The sequence below is a fragment of the Orcinus orca genome, chromosome 2 (genome assembly GCF_937001465.1).
Source record: "Orcinus orca chromosome 2, mOrcOrc1.1, whole genome shotgun sequence".
NCBI lineage: Eukaryota > Metazoa > Chordata > Mammalia > Artiodactyla > Delphinidae > Orcinus > Orcinus orca.
The window spans coordinates 89,224,746-89,240,188 of NC_064560.1; positions in this window are offsets into that span (position 1 = coordinate 89,224,746).

A 15,443-nucleotide genomic window follows, 5' to 3' on the forward strand; every position below is an offset into this window, starting at 1 on the left:
AGTCAGAAAGAAAAAGACAAATACCGTATGCTAACACATATATATGGAATTTAAGGGAAAAAAAATGTCATGAAGAACCTAGGGGTAAGGCAGGAATAAAGACGCAGACCTCCTAGAGAACGGACTTGAGGTTATGGGGAGGGGGAAGGGTGAGCTGTGACAGGGCGAGAGAGAGTCATGGACATATACACACTAACAAACGTAGTAAGGTAGATAGCTAGTGGGAAGCAGCCGCATGGCACAGGGATATTGGCTTGGTGCTTTGTGACAGCCTGGAGGGGTGGGATAGGGAGGGTGGGAGGGAGGGAGACGCAAGAGGGAAGACATATGGGAACATATCTTTATGTATGACTGATTCACTTTGTTATAAAGCAGAAACTAACACACCATTGTAAAGCAATTATACCCCAATAAAGATGTTAAAAAAATAAATAAATAAAAAAAAATAATTTAGTTGATTTTTTTTTTACAATTATACAAATATATGAAATACAATTTATGTTTGTTTTGCTTATATTTGTTCATCTTGAAAAGTTTGGCTAAGTTTATTGTAGAAGGATATTTTTATATTACTTTAATAAAACCCAACATTTTATGTTTCTCATAAAAAAAAAAAAATTCTCTTTGGAGGAATTTGTGCTGGGGCTACCCCATTGAATAAGGATGTGTGTTTTCCCACAAATTAACCAGCACTGTGTATTACTATTTTAACGTGTGTGGAAGGGGATGCCATTCCTTTTGCAAGGTTTCCACCATTGGTGTGGCAGTTGGGAGGCTGGGAGTTCTTACTCTGCCTCCTGGTTTCTGCTGGTGTTGGTCATGAAGTTGTTAGCAGTGCTTCAATAGGGTAAAGTAGGGAGATGAACCGTTTTCTTCTATACAGAAAAATAACTTTAAAAGCTGAACAGGGATATACCTCCACTCATTGTAACTTTTGTTAAGAATCTGAGGACTTCCCTGGTGGCGCAGTGGTTAAGAATCCGCCTGCTTATGCTGTGGACACGGGTTCGAGCCCTGGTCCGGGAAGATCCCACATGCCGTGGAACAACTAAGCCTGTGCGCCACGACTACTGAGCCTGTGCTCTAGAGCCCACAAGCCACAACCACTGAGTCCTCCTGCCACAACTACTGAGCTCGTGCGCCTAGGGCCTGTGCTCCGCAACAAGAGAAGCCACCGCAACGAGAAGTCTGTGCACCGCTCAGTGCAACTAGAGAAAGCCTGTGCGCAGCAACGAAGACCCAATGCAGCCAAAAATAAATAAATAAATTTATTTAAAAAAGAGAAAAAAGAATTTGAATTATTTGGAAAAATAAACCGGAAATTCTATTTCAAAATAATTTAAAACAACTTGCATATATTACCTATCATGCAAATTCAATTTTAAGAAATCCTTCTAAGGGCAAAGAGCATATGGTGACACTTCAATGAGATAAAATTCCCTGATCGGGCTTCCCTGGTGGCGCAGTGGTTGAGAGTCCGCCTGCCGATGCAGGGGACACGGGTTCATGTCCCAGTCCCGGAGGATCCCACATGCCACGGAGCGGCTGGGCCCATGAGCCATGGCCACTGACCCTGTGCATCCGGAGCCTGTGCTCCTCAACGGGAGAGGACACGACAGTGAGAGGCCCGCGTACTGCCAAAAAAAAAAAAAAAAATTCCCTGATCACCTGAGGAGCTCAGGTGGGCAGGTAGGCATTTAGGGCATATGTCCCTACAAACACTTGAGGACAGCATTGTCCTTCGTGCAACCCCAGCTTTCCTTGCAGAAACGTGGGGAAAGCTTCCTTTTAACTCCCTCCAGTCTCTGTATGAGCTTGGCTCGGTGTATCCAGCTGTCTATAGAGGCCTCAGGCCTCTTCTTGGCTTTGGTGGTGTCATGTCTTATTTACTCAGATTTTGAGAAATTGAAGTCCAAGTGCTCTTTTTTACATTAATCCTGTCATACCATTTGCTAGGACCCACCCACGTCTCAGCCACTTTTCTGAATTTTATCAGCTCTGGTCTATTCTCTGTGGCCCGACTCGGCATCTCTCACTTTTGCTCTTGTTCCTATCTTCTGCATCCAGAGGTTGTCAAGGGGACTCCTGTCACTCTCCCAAGTGCTCAACGTGCTCAGACTTCTACATGGGCACAGGATGCAGCAGGCTAGCCCACCGCCTGATTTACCTGGGAGTCATGGGTTTACACGTCTGTCCTCCTCCCCCAGATTCTGAGCCACTGGGGCCAAGGATAGTTAGCCTTTGGGAGAGGAAAGTAAATGTAGAAACAGGTGTCAAGGAGAGTTTATATGTTGTCTGGCCTAGAACCTCAGAGCCTTTCTGGAAAGAGGCCAGTTCATACAGAGAATGGAGGGAGCTGAAAGGAAGCTTTCCCCAATGTCTGCAAGGAAAGCTAGGGTTGCATGAAGGATAATGCTGTCCTCAAGTGTTTGTAGGGACATATGACCTAAATGCCTACCTGCCCACCCGAGCTCCTCAGGTGCTGCCCCAAGTGGCCTGCCCTGGCTGCACCTGCTCACCAGGGTGGGTGGGCATCTAACCCAAGCTTGGGCTAACTCGACATCTCAGGGATTTTGGAATTGGGTCATGGGGACTTTGCAGAGTTCATGTTAGCACTTGAACTGGTAGGTCAGGGTGACCATTTTCTGCTATATACGCGGGGAAGAGAAAGACAAATATCAGAGAGGGAGAGAAAGAATTGAAGCAGATGAGAAGGTCAGAGGGAATTGGAGACAGGAGACTATTAGGACCCTCAGAAGGGGAAAAGGAAGAGAAATCCTTGGCCTAGTTGCCTTCACTGGCCCACCAGCTTCCTGCCCTTCACCCTGAGATAGTCCCATGAATCCGTGTAATAAACTCCCTGTTTTACTTGAGGCAGTCAAGTAGCTTTCTGTTCTTTGCAACTAAATGATTTCTACCTAAGACACACGATTTCCATGATAACTTGACCTCATTTACTAAAGTGTACAGTTTATTTTTAATTTTTAAAAAGGAAAATCTAATGGAAAAAAGATGCTAGTTTTGCCTATTTATTCCTTCTGCAACAGAGATTTCTAGTTACCTACCCAATATCCATTTTCCTCTTTTCATAACAGAATCCCTGTATTTTGGAGGTAGCAATATGCCCAACTAAAATGCTACATATCCCAAGCTATCTTGCAGCTATCCGTGGCTATAGGAGCTAAAAGTGGAAACCTTTGGGTGGGCCTCCAGGAAAGCACCTTAAAGGGGGCTGACTTGACTGGCAGGTGATTTTCTTCCTTCCTTCCTCCTGGGATCTTCCTGTCTGGAACATGGGCATGATAGCTGGAGCTGCAGCAGCCATTTTGTGAATAAGATGGGGTCACACTTTTAGAGAGCTGGAAGGAGCCTGGGTCCCTGCTGAAATCGAGGACCACCCTAAGCAGTCAGCAAATGGTTCGCTCTGGCCTACCTGGGCCTACCAGCTCTATCTCAGGTATAGGTTGGGGAACCTCAGTCCCAGCTCCTTCATTCTGACCTGTATCCAGGTGCTATCTTTCCTCTCGGATTCACCCACATGACCCCAGAAGCATCCCTTTTCATCCTGTTGAGTCAACTCTTGTGGCTGCCACTCCCCTCCCTGACTGCCTCGGGTCTCCATCCCTGGTCTACATGACAGCCCATCCTTCCTGCTTAGCGCATCCACCTCAGGTTGGGGGTGACACCACCCAGCTGCCTGTACTGAGAGCCAGGACTGCACCCACAAATCCAGTTCTTAAGGCTATTAGGCAAGGACTTGGTCCTGAAGCACACATTTGGGACCCCAGAGCTGATCCTAACCCAGGGCTTCCTAACTCTGGTAAAGACTGTGCAGCTTCCCAGATGCCCAGGCCAGACGCCTGGGAGAAAGCTCCTCTCTCACCACCCTCCACCTCTCACCACACCATTCAAAGGAGCACACTATCCAGGAACTATCTAACTGCTATCAGTCCTGAAAGGACTAATCAGTCCTGAAAGGTATCACTTCTCTCCGTCCCACTGCCACTTCCTGGTCGGGCTGCCGCCCTCTCTCTCCTGGATTGTCCTAACTGCCCCTCCCTGAAATCCCTCCCTGCAACCTTAACATGCCTCCAACCCAAGCTCCACTCTGCAGTCCACGTGGCTTTTGCAGAACGTAAATCTCATCATCTCCCTTCTCTGCTTAGCACCTTCCAAAGCCTCCCTGTTGCCTCTAGAAGCTCACTGGCTTCTTGGGCCTTGACTCCTGGTTAAGTGTCAAGCTCTGTCCATCCTGAGTGCCTTTCTCCCTCCCACCATCCTCAGGAAGTCTTCCCTGACCTCTGGACCAGGTGGAATTTCCATCCTGCTTGGTCCCAAGACCCCCTATACGTCCCCTGCCAAGCCCCTCAGTTCTTGGTTGAAAGCTCTCATCGTCAGATGCCTCCCCTGCTGGGCACTCGCTCCTTAAGGGGGCCCACGCTGCAGGCTACACCCTGCGCCCACCATCTGGCTGAGCCCCTGGCGCAGAGTGGGCTTCAGGAGCTCTTTGTTGCGTGATAGAGGGCACAGGCCAGGGCCTGGATCCAGCAGAGAGGGCTGAGAAATTCCAACAACTTCTGGGTCCCTCAGCTGCGACCTGGTGTGCCTCCGTCCACCCAAGACAGCAGCCCAGCCTGGGCTCAAGCGATCTGGCTGGTGAGGAAGGTAGCCCGGGAATCCGGGCTGGGAGGCCCCCCCACTGGCTGCTGATGGCCGGGCTGCCACACACTGGAGGGATTGTGTTTCCTCCTCTTCCTGAAGGAAACCCAGACCCTCCCTCCTCCTTCACCAGAAGTCAGAACCATCCCTGAAGGGCACCGGATTAGAACTTGGAGTGGCCTCGGGAGATAAATCCAAAGGATCATGCAACGTTAAACCCAACGTACGTGAAACACTCCCTGGACAGGGATGTCCCAGGGTAGCGGTTCTCCAACTTGAATGAGCATCAGGATCTCCTGGAGGGCTTGTTAAAAAACAGACTGTGGGGCTTCCCTGGTGGCGCAGTGGTTAAGAGTCCGCCTGCCAACGCAGGGGACACGGGTTCGAGCCCTGGCCCGGGAAGGCCCCCCATGCCGCGGAGCAGCTAAGCCCATGTTCCACAACTACTGAGCCTGTGAGCCACAACTACTGAGTCTGCGTGCCACAACTACTGAAGCCTGTGTGCCTAGAGCCCGTGCTCTGCAACAAGAGAAGCCACCGCAATGAGAACCCCGGGCACCGCAATGAAGGGTAGCCCCCGCTCACCGCAACTAGAGAAAGCCCACGTGCAGCAACAAAGACCCAATGCAGCCAAAAATAAAAACAAATAATTAAAATACAAACAAACAAACAAAAAACAGACCGTGGGCTCCACGCCTAGAGTTTCTGACTGGCCGGTAGATTTGGGATGGGCCCGAGAATCTGCATTTCTAACATGCTCCCAGGGGATGCTGATACTGCCAGTCAGGGGCTCACACTTTTGAGTGCCCCATCCTACTGGGACCTAGAGCAGCCAGCCTGGAATTTCTGCCAACCCTCAGAGGCAGAGGAGGTACCCCTGGCTGGCACTGCCAAGCTGGACGGCCGTGAGCAGGTGCCCAGGAAAGTGACACCACCTCGTCTGCCCCAGAGGAGGGCTGCGTAGCACCCCTGGGTGCTCACCCCACCCCCACATCCTGACGCACCCAGAGCCCGGGCTCCATTTAGCTGCCTTTGCAATCCCTTCCTAAAACCCTTGAAAAGAGGGAGAAAGATTTTAAAGTCCTTACTCTGCACTACGGAAGAAATATTAAGCAATGATGAAGCCTTAAACCCTTTATATGCAAATGCACTCATTTGAATAACTGCCAATTTACATGCCTCATCAAATTAGGGATTTAGATTCTAGCCTGTGTATACAGTTGTTCCTCTTCCTGGTTCGGGCTTAGATAGTCACACGAAGGATGAGCCGCCGGCTTCTCTTCGGGGCCCCTGTCTCCATAGAACTGAAAGGGATAATTAAGGATTCGTTTTTTGGAGAGCGAATTGTCCCTTTGATGGTTGGGCTGGCCCTCTTTTTCGTCGTTTCTGTCATAGTAATTCACCATCTCCTCCAGTGTGGGGCTCCTGAAAGTATGTATATTTTTCAATCCCCCTGGGTTTCATCACACCCTGGGAGGGTGCTGGGGTGTAAAGTGGGACCCACATTTCGCAGGTGGGGAAACCGAGACTTGAGATTACACAGCCTGCAAACTGGGACTCAAGCCTGGGGTTTTGGATTCAAAACTCAGGCCTCTGTGTTCCATCATGTGGGTCCCGTGCGTGTACATTTTCTCTTTTTTTAGCCCCAGAAGGTCAAAATTGGTGATAATTTAAAGCTCTTTTATTCTTTTTTCAAAGAATTGTCTAAAAAACAGCAAAGCCCTTTCACTCAGTTTCTTTCTGACGACCCCTGAGGGCCACGTGGGGACACCTATTCTTCACCCAGTTACACAGCTGAGGAAACTGAGGCCTGAAGTTATAGGGCGGGTTAGAATCCGAGCAGCAACTGAGATCAGGTCACGCTCTCCCCCTGTGAGGTGAGGCCAGCTTATAAGATGACTGTTAGCGCCTCTCCCAACCCTGATTCAATGACCCTGCACTGGCAGCTTGACCAGCTGGAGACTGACCGTGGTGGGAGTATTTATACCTCGGGAAGCAGCACACACTACAAATCAGGGCACCGGCCCAACCTACCTCCAGATGTCTCTCTCACAGAGAAGATGTCCAGGAGAGACAGCAGCCTTATTGTCCAGACTGTCTTGGATCTTCTTGGCTACATCCCTGGCACCCCACTCGCATCTCTTGAGGCAGGCCAGACACTGCACGGTGGACTCCCCAGAGAGGTGACCGAGTACCCTCGGCTACCTTCATCAGAGGGACCATTCACCTGCCTCTGGGCATCCTTCCAGCTCTTGTCAGTTCCTGTGGGATCTGAAAGTTCCCAGAAGACACAAGGAACCGCCTCTGTTGTAGAATTATACGCCACCCATATGCTACGTCACCATATGTTTTTGACCTCTGGGACCCTGAACCCCATGAGTTAGGGCATTCGGCGCCTGTCTATTCCTCCCTGTCTCACTAGCTCAGGACCCTTTGTAGGTAATGAATCCTTCATGCCTGGAGATGTACAAGGTGAGGCTGGACAGACATGTGGCCAAGTTGCTGCAGGGTTAAATTCAAGCCTCATGCAGAAGGTAAGGCCAGATGTCTCAACCTCAGAAGCCATGATTGTCTTCTTTGGCCTTGACTCTTGACCTTACCAGACCTTTCAAAGCTGCTGCCCTCTCCTGCAGGGTTAAATGCCTGGGCCTCTTCTCTCCCAGCTTGCCCTGTCCATCACAACCCAGGACCCGTGTGAGCTAGCTGGGTACCACTGTGGAGGCTGTCGCCTGAACTCGGAATCTAGACAGCAAACAGGGCCACTGAAATTTCAAATTTCCTGTTGGAGTTCCCACCAGTCTCCCCTCTGGAGCAGTATGCTGGCTTGAGAAGGCTGCCGTTGATTGGCACGGCCTCATCAGCCTCAGGGACACAGGCAGGCCAGTCGTGCAAGGAGCATCAGGCTGGGAGGGGCTGGGAGATGCGAGTTCTCAAAACCCCTTTTCCTTTTTTTCTAGGTGTAGGTGTTCTTATCCCTCGGTTGTAAATATCAGGAAAGGACTTGGGGTAGTTAATAATGTTACTCCCTCCTTTTTTCTGAGACCTGTGGTCCATTTCAGCTCCATCCCTCCCAGTCCCAACATTGTTGGGGGTTATTTTGTCAGCATATACAGAGGACTCCTCCAGCAAAAGAGACACAGATCTCTTTTTGATGGAGGTGGGAGAAAACCTTTGGTGCATTTGGGGTTTATTTGCTCACGACTTACACCTCTCCTGCTTCCTGAAAGTGTTCAAGGCAGTTTACAATTTTAAAACATATAATGAGGTAGCCAAAAGTAAAACTAGAAAGAGGTTTGCAGAGCCATTTAGAGAATTGGGAGGAAGAACCTTTCAAGAGCCTGGAATAAGATCTGATTTACCTCCGAGCCTCCTGGCAGCCAAAGCAAAATGAAGTAACCAAAGAAAGTTAATGGGTAATTGGGGGATCCTTGTAAAGGGAAACCTGATCCTTTCCTGGAGGTGGGACCAGACTTGATGCCTTGGGGATGGGGCTCACCGCCTCACCTTCTACTCGGTCTTCATCCAGGTAATGCCAGCTCTCCCCAGCTAATCTCCACTAAAGCCCAGAAATGAGTCATGCCTGCTGTGTTTTCAGACTGGCTTCATAAATAAACATAGGCGCCTAGGAGGAATTCCCCAAAGAAAGTTAAGAAATCAGAGTCGTGTTTATATCAGGGAGTAGGGCATGCAAATACAGCAGCTGCTTCTATCTGTAAATAGGAGAAGAGAGGGATTTGGTGGCTGTTTGCGATGATCCAGTGTGGTCTAGACCAAAATAGTCGAGTGTATTTGGGCTGGGAATTAGGTACAGATAAACATGGGGTAACTCACTTTATGCAACGACTTTGCCTGGAAACATCTCGGGCAAACTAGCCCCTTGTAGCGTGAGCATCATTCTCCATGCGCTCAGACAGGCATCCGTTAAAGAACTCTTTGGGCTCATCTTTTGTTGAGGTTTAAAAATGTCTGTCTCCTTTATCCATTTGGTACAGGCGACTTTCTAATGGATGCTCTGATTAAAGAGGGAATCCGCCCGTGAAGCTGGAGTCCATCCGCTTCCTCATGCCTGGAGGCTGTGAGATGCCTGGGCACCCTTCCCCTCTTCTGACCCACGTTCCATCTTTCTCCATCTCTTGAATAAATCAGCTTTTAAGTTTACACTGGCCGAGTCAGGAAAGGGACACCGTATGATTTGGGAGGATCTGTGATGCTCTCAAGGTGAAGGTGGGCCTGCCGACTGTGCGTGCAGCCCCGGAAGAGACAACAGAGCCCAGAGCGCCCACAGAAGCTCTGCCCCAAGGCATTTGCTGAGGTCTCAACACAGGTGGATAAGGCAAGAAACCTGCAGCCAATGGCAGGGCTCAGATGAGCAGAACAGTAGCTTCCAGAACAATTTTCAAAAGCCTGAGCTGAGTGTACGGAGCCTTTCTTCAGGGCCCTGAGTATGTCTGCAGCCTCATCTACCCCCATTCCTTGAAGAACATCTCACTCGTGTGTGGCAAACTGTGAGGTTCCCCAAGTACGCCCAACATTGTTCAGGGAGCTCTCTTCCTAGGGTGCCTCCCCTTTCTTCCTCTAGTGTTTCTCCGTGGAAGCAATTTTGCTTCCCAGGGGACATTCGGTAACGTCTGGAGACGTTTGTGGTTGTCCCCACTTGATGGGGGGGGCAGGTGTGCTGCTGGCATCCAGATGGAAGAGGCCAAGGATGCCGCCAAACACCTGCAGTGCACAGGACAGCCTGCAGCAGACATGTATCCAGCCCAGTGGTGACGGTGCCCAGGCTGAGGATTTCTAGGTACCTGGGACTTGCCCTCCCAAACTCAGCAAGGAACAGCACCTGCTTAACAAAGGCTGCCTTGACCCCTCCCAGCTGTGCTGGGAGCCCCTAGCCAGGTTCCTGGGCCAGCAGAGAGTTGGGCCATGGGGCTGTGATGAAGGACCCTAGGAATGAATACGGGCATTCGTGTATTCTTCCTTTTCTGCCCTGCCCTTTCTTTCCCCTGCCCGAGTTGGCTCCTGGCTAGCAGGCATGTGCAACTCTTTGCCAAGAGGCTTCCGGTTGGTCCACTGCAGCCTCAGTTTCCCCACCTGTAATAGAAGGAGCACAGACCCTTCTAGGGCTGACCTCGTTCTGACCCGAGCTCCCACTCCTCCAAGGTGACAGCCGCCCACTTCGTCATCGGCCTAGCGTCAACAGATGAAGTGCAGAAAGAAACCGAGATTAACTCCACTCCGGAAAAACCGTGGGAGCCAGAGAACCTTGTTAGAAAATGCCTGCTAAATGGAATGCCTACTAGAAATGACAGTCACAGTTTAATTAATTCCCAGAGAAGAGTCTTCTCTTCGGGGCTTTGAATTTGTAACCTTGCAGCTGCTTCTCCTTTCTTGTCACCAGAATCCCTCCGAGCTGGCTGATTTGCCCCAGACAGCTCCTGAGTGAGATCAGGAGCCCAAGCCCCTATGGCAGGAGCCGGGTAGGGGCTACCCGAGGCATCAGCCTGGGAATCAGGTGATCCAGGGACCAGGATGGCCCTCACTGCCATGTGACCTTGGACAAGTCTCCTTACCAATCTGGGCCTCAGTTCATCCATCTGTCCAATGGGGGTGATAATGCTTAGACTACCTCACAGAGTTATTAGAAAATCGATGGGAAAGGGGAGAACAAGACAAAGGATGCAACTGATATGTCTGGGATCCTATTATATACCAGGACCTTTACATACATCATGGCACTATCCTTTGTGCTGATCACTGAGACTCAGAGATGTTGACGAATACTCTTGGTCCCGTGGTGGTGGAACTGGGATGTGAGCCCAAGTCTGCCCAACGCCAAGGACCACGTTCTCCCTTCCATGCTGCACTGTCTCCATTGCATGTGCTGCCCGTGAAATGTGGGATTCCTGTCCACATGCAAACCTTTCCCAGAATCGCCATCCCGGCACACATTTACCCTTCATTAAGACTAAAGTGTGTGACACTGAGGTGACCCTGGAGGAGGAGAGGAAAGAGAAAGCGGTGAGAGCTAGAGGAGGTGAGATCTGAGCTGGGCTTTGGAGGGTGAGTCAGAGAGGAGCAAGGAGGACGTCACAGGCAGGGAGGAGGACAAAACCAAAGGCTTGGCAGCTGGGATGGGCGTGGGGGATGCAGGTGGTAGTGAGAAGAATATGTGACTAGAGCAGGGCTTACATGGGGGATGATGGAGAAAGGGTCGGGGAGATGGGTGCGTTGTGGGGATAGGCCATCTTCTCTATCCTCAATCCAGGAGATGCAGCTCTCAGATTCCTCATGCACACTCTGGGGTCAATGACAGACTAATAAAAAGAAAAATTCAAAAGTAGAGCCTTGCATCCCTGGTGGCGCAGTGGTTGAAAAAAAAAGAAAAAAGTGAGCATCAGACAGTCAAGTGGACCTGAAAACTAGTGTCAGCCCTGCCACTAAGAGCTCTGAGACCTCACAGAAGTAACTTCAACAATCTAGCCCTCAATTGCCACACCTGTAAAAGGTGTTGAACAAACCTTGGGCAGCCTGAGAGTGGGATGGATAACTTGCCATTAGCTCTGGGCTGCTTAGAGAATTAAATGAGATACAGTGTGTAAAGCGCCTACCGAAAGGCCTTCTATAGGGGAGGTACCAGTGAGGTTAATTGAATGGGAAGGTGGGTGAGGATGAGCAAGGGCTGGCTGCATCCCTGTGGTGTGACAGCATCCCAGCTCCAACTGGACCTGCCAGCTGCTGCCTGGAATCCCACCATTAAGGCCTCCTCCTTTCAGCCTGAAGCACTGATCCTAATTAAAATGCTCATTATCTCCAAGGCTCTACTTTTTTTTTTTTTTTTTTTTGCGGTATGTGGGCCTCTCACTGTTGTGGCCTCTCCCGTTGCGGAGCACAGGCTCCGGATGCACAGGCTCAGCGGCCATGGCTCACGGGCCCAGCCGCTCCGCGGCATGTGGGATCTTCCCGGACCGGGGCACGAACCCGTGTCCCCTGCATCGGCAGGCGGACTCTCAACCACTGCGCCACCAGGGAAGCCTGTCTGGTGCTCTTTTGCTGATAACTCTTGGCTTGGTGGAAAGAACAAAGAGGAGTTCCATGCCCCCCTTCACCAAACCTCAGTTTTGGGTCTCAGCTGGTCAGAGTCACCATGAATACTCATTGGCCTGGAGAGCAAGGAAATTGACCAAAACGTCAATTTCCAGCTAATTGAAGGTTCTCATTTTAAGGACCACATTAAAAAAAAAAAAAGTATTAACCATTTCATATGGAAATCATTCTAAAATATCATTCTTTCCTGCTCTAACTAGTACTTAGGGAACCCAATGTGTTAGTCTATAGTTAGTCTATAGTACCTGGAGCGTGAAGGCCTTTGTAGTTTTTTGACCTTGGCCTGCTTGGGTGGGCAAAATCCATGACTCACCTGCCTGATTCATTCCCATTTTCTAGGAAATGAGAAGGTGGCCAAGTAAATAAATAATTGGAGGAGGTGAAGTGATGAAAATGGTACCTATCTTGAAGACCCCTGGCTAACTTGGATGTGTTGGATTATCAGGAAGCAGCCTCTGAACAGTCCTCAAAATGCTAGTTGGTGAAATCACACATCATTTGCCCATAAAACCAAACAGTTGGGGGCTGTTTATGCCTTTTGTTCAGTTTGCAGTCAGTTGAGAAATGCCCCCCAACCCCCTTCCTGAGTCCTACCCCTGTTGATTTCCAAGCTGCCCAGCAAACACGCCTCTTGCCTGATGTACCCCCAGCCTCTCCTTTTGGGTGCAGCCTTGGAGGGGCTCTCAGGAGAGGTGTAGCTCCCCCAGCTAGGAACAGGCCCATGGCCCCAGCTGAGCCAGACCACCACCCCTCCTGGGGCTTTGCTGCTGGAGCAGGTGAGAAGGTGGGCAAGGTCCCGGAGCATCCCTGCCCACAGTTCCTGCAGCCTGGGACCCAGGACACACTGGTTTGGCTTTCATTCTATTTCCCAGACTGGTTCCCCTTCTGTGAGCTTCCTGCCATCCCACCAGCAAGGGCCCTGCCTCTCCAGGTGGTCCAGGGCTCTTCTGTGGTTTGCAGCTAATGTTTCTGAGGCAAATGTTGCCATGTCCTCCCTTGCCACCGGCTGTCCTGGCGCCTTCTCGCCCTCCCATCGGCGTGCTGCCCTCCAGAAGCCCTCCCCTCCTGATCTGTTACTACTAATGGGCCATGGGATGGACAAGCCCTCAACTAGCTCATTAGAGGCACGTGCAAAGAGTCCATGGGACCCAAACAGGGCATGGAATCAGCTACACAACCCATCAATACATATTTATCAGCTCCTAACGTGTGCCAAGGTCAGTGCCAGCCTCTGGGGGGTGGGGTTTGGGCAGGGCTGCCAGGTGTGTAAGCGCCTGCCGGGCAGCGCCTACCACCAGCAGCAGAGGGAGGCTCTGCGGCTTCCCTGTCAGTATCCACTGCCCTGGCCCCGGGAGCTCCCCACTAAGAGGACTGAGGTTTAGAGCAGTGGTCCCCGCAGGGCCCTTTGATCTGGACCTAAGTGCAATTTACAGGAAATTTTAATAGCCTTTTATCTTTACAGCAGGAAGCTGAGTTACGACCAAGGGTCCCTCACGTGCGGCGGCCAGGCTGGTTTGGAACACAAGCCCCATCTAGAAGGAGAAACACATATTGGACTGCAGATCTAGAGCACTGGGAGTCGGCCTCAGGCCTCGCACACGCAGTTTACGTGTTTCTCTATTTAATAGGCAGTTTTGGAAACCCCTCTCTGTGCCACGTCAGGTGCTGAACACCGAACGATCCTCACAACGTCCTCAACAGCAGGTTCCTCCTGGGAGGCAAGGACAAGGCACTCAACCCAGGCCTCAGGTCTGAGTTAAGCTTCTCCTGCCTGGCTTGAAGCTCTGCTTCGCCCGAAAGATGCCCAGCTCCCTTTTGGCTCTGAAATTCTATGACCAGTTTGTTCAGTGTGCTCCACCACACTGGCCTCCCACGCCACTTCCAAAACACCGTTCAGAGCTAAGGTCAGCATACAGCATATTTTGTCCTCTATCCTGCCTCCCATCTTCCCCAGTTCCATTTTCAATGCCCAACAGGAAATGGGCCTGGGTCTTGCCCCACTGTGGTGTTGGGAATGGGGGCTCTGTCCTCCTGGCACAGGCGGGGATGGGCTGGGAGGAGGAGGAGGAGAATGTTGAGAAGGGAGGCTTTGTGGGGGCCATGGTGGACCCAAAGCGATGACCGCCGGTAGCTGAGTGCTGGGCTCACAGCCCATTTCTGGATGAAGGGGTGGGATGGGGAGGTGTCCTTCCCTGCACTCAAGGCTGCACTGTCCTTAGACGTGGGAAACAGGCCCAGGACCCGCCCTGGCCGTGATCCACCCCAGGGGCGAGGAGGCCACAGGGCAGAGGGGCCATGCTCACTCCATGCTAGTGGCCCTCTCCTTCCAGGCCACATTTTGGAACCGGGGACCCTACAATTCCCTGACCAAAGGGTCCTGACTGTGCTTCTTGGGCCTGAGAAGTTTTTTTCTGGGGTCCGTCTCCCCCGAGGTCTGACCACACTACCAGTGTGTGCAACCCTGGGCCCAAGGGGTGGCTTGGGGGGGCGACTGTTTGGGAAGAGTGGGGTAGGGTAGATGGCAGGCAGAGTGATCACAGGAGTGGCTGCGAGGCCTATCAGGTGTGGGGCGCAGCCGGGCCGGCTGACACGAGAGGGGAGGGGAGGCTGTCTTTCCTATCCTTGCTGTGGGCACTGCAAACATTAGGGGTCTCCAGTCCTGATACAGAGGACGGGGCATGACAGAAGATGCCTTTGTGCCCACGCTGATTATCAACTTACTAATTGCTTACTATTTGTGTCAATTCATACGACCAGATTTCGAAATACTCCAGCTTAAAGTAGAATTTTTAATAAAATCGCTTTTAGAGATCAGGGACTCACTCAAACATTGCCTAAGGGCCTCCTAAGGGCTGGTCCTGTGGGGTGCCGGCCACGCAGAGCTTGGAGCTGCTTGGGGAGGTGGCAGTATGCCGGGAAGGGCGTGAGTGATAGGACGCTACTTAAAGGGAAGTGCAGACTTGTAAACAGATCTCAATGCCCGTGGTCGGAAGGCTTCCCTAAGGGAGGAAGATAAGTTTACAGATGGGTAACCGAGGCCCAAAGATGCTAAGTGTATTAAGCTCAGAGTGGCTGTCATGATCAGATGCCAGTTTTCCCATCTCTGAGCTCAGTGGGCTTGGGGCCACCCTTCATTGCCTAGTTTTCATGTTTGTGCAAGGACGCCACACACCAGCCTATCTGCACAGAAAACTCACAGTTTACACCCATCGTTAGATTTTGACCGTGCATGCACGTACACACGTACACACACACACACACCCCTGCCTCCAGTCTGAGTGTGGATGACGAGCCTGAATAGCAAAGAGACACTGGGTGCTGCCTGCAAAACATTCGGAAGAAAAGGAGACCCACTGGCCGCTTACCAGGCGTCCTCAGTGCAGCTTTGAAATCTGAGGCTGGGCTCCCCGCCCTGCCCGCCTGCGGTTTTCCTCCACGGGCCTCCCTGGGGAAGCAGGCCCTGCCATGAGCTGGATTTGATCAAAGCCTCCACAAACCCGAGCTGAAGCCGCAATTCTCGGCATTATTAAAGCGTTTAATAACTTTCCACGACTCCTCCCTCACCGAGACCCTGAAAGGCCACCCGTTCCTGCTCCATTCTCCCTCTGCCTTTTCATGTGAGGGGAAGGGGGCCAGGGGGAGGGGGGGTTGGATCTGATTTTCCTCACCGAGTTCATAACCAT